General features: G+C 41.3%; 1 pseudogene; it reads left to right on the forward strand.

Annotated features, from left to right (window-relative positions):
- Positions 1-5,903: 5,903 nt before the first annotated feature.
- The window catches only part of LOC112072843 (trypsin-3-like), a 15,719-nt pseudogene continuing 14,480 nt past the window's right edge, over positions 5,904-7,142 (forward strand).

A 7,142-nucleotide genomic window follows, 5' to 3' on the forward strand; every position in this document is an offset into this window, starting at 1 on the left:
TGCCCGTGTTTACAGCTTTGGGGTTGTACCTGGTAGGTTCATTGATAGTTTGTGTGAGATTGAGGGCATCAAGCTTAGATTGTAGGATGGCCGGGGTGTTAAGCATGTCACAGTTTAGGTGTACCAATTTAGGTGTACCAGTTTAGGTGTAGCGTCATACCCAAGAAGACTCGAGCCTGTGATCGCTGCCAAAGGTGCTTCAACAAAGTACTGAGTAAAGGGTCTGAATACTTATGTAAATGTGATATTTCAGTTTTAAATTTGCAAACATTTCTAAAAACCTGTTTTTGCTTTGTCATTATTCGGTATTGTGATGTGGATTGATGAGGGGGAAAAACGATTTAATCAATTTTAAAATAAGGCTGGAACGTAACAAATGTGGAAAAAGTCAAGGGATCTGAATACTTTCCGAGTGCACTGTACATTTTTACTGACTCTACACACGCACACCCTCTGTAGTAGTAACATAAGACACATGGATAACATATAAAGACATAAGACAGCTGAACATTAAAGTAACGAACCACATGTTCACGTTGATCATGAGACTGTGGTAATGGAGATATACTAAGAGACGTTCTGGCCCTCTTATTTTCTCCATTGTGCTGACAGACTGACCAGACACATGGGCACCTAAAACAATTGGACACACTAGACTTATAGTCTACACATTCCACTAAAAGCACACATACCAGAGAAATATGCTTAAGGCAACTGGACACTAATGATAAGAAGAGACATAGAGTCTGCCATATTCAATTAAGAACATACCAGAGAACATGCTGGGGCATTGAATTAAATACAGGGTTGAGTCATAGGCCTAGAGGGTAGATGGACATAGATTATTTTTAAGACAAGCATGGGTCTGGCCACTATTATAATTTAACTGAAAGCAGATAATGGGCGTTAGTAGGCGTGAACAAGCAGGAAGCCTGAACTAAAAAGATAATGATGGCAGGAAGAATTAGGGAAGTATGCTTATTTGCATATGGGGTGGACCCATATGCTATTTATGTATAAATGTTGGAACCGGGGTTGGGAAGCGGTGTGTGTTCCGCGACATTCCAGATTGTTGATCAATTGTATTAAAAATCATATTTGAGTTCACAAAGTTTTGTAAGAGTTATATTTGAAGTGATTTTCTACGACACCTCTCACATACAAGCTGCTGCTACTCTGTTTATCTTACATCCCGTTGCCTAGTCCCGTTACCCATATACATACCTCCATCACTCCAGTATCCCTGCACAAACATGGTATTGGAACTGACCCTGTATATAGTATGCTTATTTACTTACTTATTGTGTTCTTCATATTTCATATTATTTCTTGTGTGTTTTTTATAGTATTAAATTGTTATTGATTATTGCATTGTTGGTTTTCGAGTTTGCAAGAAAGGCATTTCACTGTAAAAGAAAACGTGAAACTTGATTCATGTTCATGTTTAAGCCTTTACACCTGACTCGCCATTTTTAGGTTTGAACATTACAGTGTAGAACAGCACCATTTTTAGGTTTGAACATTACAGTGTAGAACAGCACCATTTTTAGGTTTGAACATTACAGTGTAGAACAGCACAATTTTTAGGTTTGAACATTACAGTGTAGAACAGCACCATTTTTAGGTTTGAACATTACAGTGTAGAACAGCACCATTTTTTAGGTTTGAACATTACAGTGTAGAACAGCACCATTTTTAGGTTTGAACATTACAGGTTAGAACAGCACCATTTTTAGGTTTGAACATTACAGTGTAGAACAGCACCATTTTTAGGTTTGACCATTACAGGTGTAGAACAGCACCATTTTTAGGTTTGAACATTACAGTGCAGAACACCACAACACAAATTCTCATTGAAAATTAAGGCTAACCTTGACATGAACCTTAACTATTTGCATGCACATTATTTCTGAGGAAAGACGCAATTCTTTGACATAAAGTATGCTGACGTACTGTAGATAAAATGAGATAAAATAAGAAATACTTTATTAATCCCAGAGGGGAAACTGAGACATTTCCACTGTGTTCATCCAGTCTGTATGGATAGCTTGTGTAAAAATATATATTTGTGCTGGTCAAGTGAGGGTGAAATTCAGCTGGTGGCTGGTCACTCTCTAAATATTATGATCTCTCTCTTTCACAACCGCTCAGAATGATGAGACAGAAACCACATGTTTTTTCCCTTAAAACAACAGAAATGGGGTGAATCACACTGAAGATTTATCAGTGCACACATCCATAGACCCACCCACACATAGCCTAGACCAGGCCAGGGAGATCAGCCTTGAAGTACTGTGTGTAGCTTACATGTGTTACATCCGCTCAACAAACCACCTGAACTAAACCGTAGGGGAGAGGAACATGGGAATATAATAATCAGTCCAAGCTGTAGACATGGAGGTGGGTGAGTGCTGACTGCTGAGATTACAGATTCCGCATCCGTCTCTTCTTCCCAAGGAACTGTTAGCCGAGCCCTGCCACAAACACACACACAGTCCAAAGGAGAGGAAGTACAGAACTTTGGATCAACATCCAATTCGGCTCATTTCCTCCCACTGTCCCCCCCTCACCGTTCATTTTACACCCACACCACACAGACAAGCATACATCTGTGGGGGAGGGCGCTTGTGAATTTTGGCCAATGCTTTGTGGACCTTTCTCCACTGAAAGTTGTCCAAAGTGTTTAAACAAGTGCTGACAGACAGTATGATGTTGGACTTGGATCATGGCCTAGAGTTTGTGAACCAGAATTAGTTTATACTGATCCTTTAAGGGGGCTGGACTTGATTTCGGTTTAAATTCTCCTCATTAGTTTTGTCACCAAAGCCCCATATACTACCCACCACTGCGACCTGTACGCTCTCGTTGGCTGGCCCTCGCTTCATACTCGTCACCAAACACACTGGCTCCAGGTCATCCACAAGACCCTGCTAGGTAAAGTCCCGCCTTATCTCTGCTCGTTGGTCACCATAGCTGCACCCATCCGTAGCACGCGTTCCAGCAGGTATATCTCACTTGTCACCCCCAAAGCCAATTCCTCCTTTGGCCGCCTCTCCTTCCAGTTCTCTGCTGCCAATGACTGGAACGAACTACAAAAATCTCTGAAACTGGAAACACTTATCTCCCTCACTAGCTTTAAGCACCAGCTGTCAGAGCAGCTCACAGATCACTGCACCTGAACATAGCCCATATATAAATAGCCCAAACAACTACCTCTTCCCCTACTGTATTTATTTATTTTGCTCCTTTGCACCCCAGTATTTCTACTTTGCACACTCATCTACTGTAAAATCTACCATTTCAGTGTTTTAATTGCTATATTGTATTTACTTCGCCACCATGGCCTATTTATTGCCTTTACCTCCCTTATCTCACTTCATTTGCTCACATTGTATATAGACTTATTTTTCTACTGTATTATTGACTGTATGTTTTGTTTATTCCATGTGTAACTCTGTGTTGTTATATGTGTCGAACTGCTTTGCTTTATCTTGGCCAGGTCGCAGTTGTAAATGAGAACTTGTTCTCAACTTGCCTACCTGGTTAAATAAAGGTAAAATATATATATTTTTAAATTAGGAAATGCAACTGAGATTGAGACTTGGTCCTTGGAGGTGTGCTTTGATGTGGGTGTCTCTTGTGTGTGTGTTCGAACGTGGGAAGAGTTTTGACTTTCACTCTGCCTAAACAGTACACAGTTACAGTCTAACCAGGTTCTTGGACATTTTTCCATGGCACACATACACACTCTGACTCGGCACAAAACTGCTGGGTGTGTTGGAGATTTTCCAGTTATCTGATGATTCTCAGTACCTATACTGTTCTCTTTGAAGTAGAAAGAAGAATCGATATACGTTTAAATATTAGACATGTGTAAGCAGAATGAAGGCTGAAGCCCAGGTGAGTGTACAAAGCTGGACCAACATCGAATTGACCATTGGACATGTTGGACATTGGACATAAAAAATGGGAACGTAAGTAGATGAGGCAAGGTAGACTAACAAGATGTGTCTGGTCTGGGCCATATCTGATCTTGTGAAGGCTACTGGACACGCACATGGGTTACAGTTTTTTACATTACATTTACATTTAAGTCATTTAGCAGACGCTCTTATCCAGAGCGACTTACAAATTGGAAAGTTAATACATATTCATCCTGGTCCCCCCGTGGGGAATGAACCCACAACCCTGGCGTTGCAAGCGCCATGCTCTACCAACTGAGCTACACGGGACCACCAATTTTTCCAATTGCTAACACACTAAAATGACATGCACAGCACAATTATTTAAACTGACACACAGAGAGCAAAACCTCTTCTCAAGTCTCCAAAAGTCTAAACACATTTTCTGCTTTACACATATTTTGCAATTCAAAATGGCACTTTTTAAATGCACTGCACACGGTTCTCTGCATAAGACACAACAATCTGACATAAAGTCACATGTTTGCCATTTCAAAACACTGCCATTCAAAATGACACTACATGAGCTAATTGGCCAATACATGTGCCACCTGGCCAAACACCTCAATGGTTAATTGTTACCACTTCAATCAGGAAGTAAGCACTATGAAAAGACCACAGGTGAGCACCTTTTGTTTTACAACAACAATGGAAGCCGTTGCAGAGAGAGGAAGAGGAAGAGGAAGAGGGAGGGTGACAATGAGAGGGGGATGAAGAGTGAGAGGTAGGGGTAGAGCTGGTAGAGGAGTTCATGGCCAAAGAAGACAACTTTCAAATGAAATCAGAGCAACCTTAGTTGATCATGTCATCAACCATGGGCTGACAATGCGAGAGGCTGGACAGAGAGTGCAGCCCAACTTGAGCCGTTTTACTGTCGCCTGTGTCATCCGGACATTTAGACTGGAGTACAGGTATGTAACCAACATTTCTTTCACACTATGTAGTACACCCCATGTCATAGTGTATCAGTTGGGTGACACCTGTTTACTTCATGAATGGCTGATGTCATACACTAACTGCACAAATTTCCTGTAGAATTTACTCTACTGTGGGGGAAATATCTTTAGGCTGCATTGTCCAAGCCCTATATTTTAGTTTTTTTGTTTTTCTAAAGGACTGAGAGACGCAACCATGGTGGAGGAAGGGACCAAATGTTCACCGGGGTACAGGAAGCTGCCATTGTAAACTTGGTTTTGGAAAATAATGAAATCAGATGAGAAATTCAAAGCCACATCATCCAAGACAACACCATATTCAACAACATTCAACGAGTCAGTCTGTCCACATTGGCTCGCATTCTCAAGCGAAACCAAATCAGAATGAAACAACTTTATAAGGTGCCGTTTGAGAGAAACTCTCAAAGAAACAAAGAGGTCAGACGAGCATATACGGATGTAAGTACAATATTGACTTCAGTACACTACACGCAACATTGTTTCCCAGTGTACTGGATAACACCATATTGACTGCTTTTGTTCATTGTTTTCAGGGAGTACTGGAAATGGATGCTCATGCAATCCCACATGAGTTAATCTTTATAGATGAGGCTGGGTTCAACCTAGCAAAGACCAGAAGAAGGGGGAGAAACGTAATTGGCCACAGAGCCTTTATAGATGTTCCTGGCCAACGTGGTGGGAACATCACAATGTGCGCTGCCATCTCCAATACGCATGGTATCCTCCACCGTCATGCCAACCTTGGACCATACAACACAGCCCATATTCTCACATTTCTGGACAGACTCCACAACATTCTCATACCACCAGAGCGTATGAATGATGCAGACCATCAAAGAACCCGGTACGTTGTAGTATGGGACAACGTGAGCTTTCATCGTGCAGCCCCAGTCCAAAACTGGTTTGCTGACCACCCACCATTTCTCGTACAATACCTCCCACCATACTCACCATTTCTGAACACCATAGAAGAGTTATTTTTGGCATGGCGGTGGAAGGTATACGACCGGCAGCCTTTTGTGCGCATGCCTCTTGTGCAGGCTATGGAAGAGGCATGTGATGAGATTCAGGGATGGATAAGGCACTCAAGGCGCTTCTTCCCTCGATGTCTGGCAAGGGAAGATATTGCCTGTGATGTGGACGAGGCGTTGTGGCCAGACCCAGCTGTGCGGCAAGATGCTGCCTAATTATATTTCTTGACTCTTTTTTTCTATATATTTTTTCTGCACATTTTTTCTGCAATTTTCTTTTTCAGTTTACTGTTTTTTTGTGAGCATATTTTTGTTCAGTCCAATGTAAATATATCTGCTGTCCATATGTTGCACTGACTTGTTTGGTGAAAAATAAAAAATAAAATGTTTCAACAGCATGTGTGTGTATCTGCAAATATTTCTGTGCATCTGAAGAATTTTCTACAATTTGAACTATTTTAGTATTATGGCAAAGCATACTAAAGATGAGAGTGCTTTTCATTATGCCCAACAGTGTGTAGTTGGTTAGACAAAAATCTGGTAATATGAATGAAGTGCGTGCCATTTCGTGCAAACGTTTGATTTTGATAATGCTATATGTAGTTTTGGTTGCAGTGCTTCATTTTGCAGGATATATGAGGTATTTTGCAGTTTGGGTGTGTGGTTTTGTGAATTGTGTTAAGTATTTTGATAAAACCAGCCTAGTTTGCAAAATTGTGTTTAGCAATTGGGAAAAACTGTAATCATACATAAGACAACGTCAGTCTGAACTTGTGAAGACCTTTGGACAGGAACATTAGTTAAGGGGTATGCATGTCATGCCACCAATAGAATCTATGCCCCAATGTCTGAGCCAATAAGAGGATGGAAACTAAGTAAGACAACAAGATTTGGAAAATGGGGTGATAACGTTATGTAAGTGTTATGCAGGTGAATGAGGACCCAAAAGCGACGTAATAGAAACAGAGTCTTTATTCCAGTATCAAACAAACAATGATTCTCCTGGATATATCAAAGGTAAATCCAAAACAGGAAACTGAAATCCTCTCGTCAGTAGAGAGGAACGACAGGAGACGCGACCACAGACTGCAGGTCGCTTCAGGAAGGCACAGGCCGTAGCTGACATAGACACCTGCTCTCACGCAGCATCTGAAGAAGGCAAAAACACGACAGGGCGGAACAAGGACACAGGAACAGCAAACATCAAACAAGAATCCGACAAGGACAGAAGCGGAAAACAGAGGGAGAAATAG

The sequence above is a fragment of the Salvelinus sp. IW2-2015 genome, unplaced genomic scaffold (genome assembly GCF_002910315.2).
Source record: "Salvelinus sp. IW2-2015 unplaced genomic scaffold, ASM291031v2 Un_scaffold2058, whole genome shotgun sequence".
NCBI classification, from domain to species: Eukaryota; Metazoa; Chordata; class Actinopteri; order Salmoniformes; family Salmonidae; genus Salvelinus; species Salvelinus sp. IW2-2015.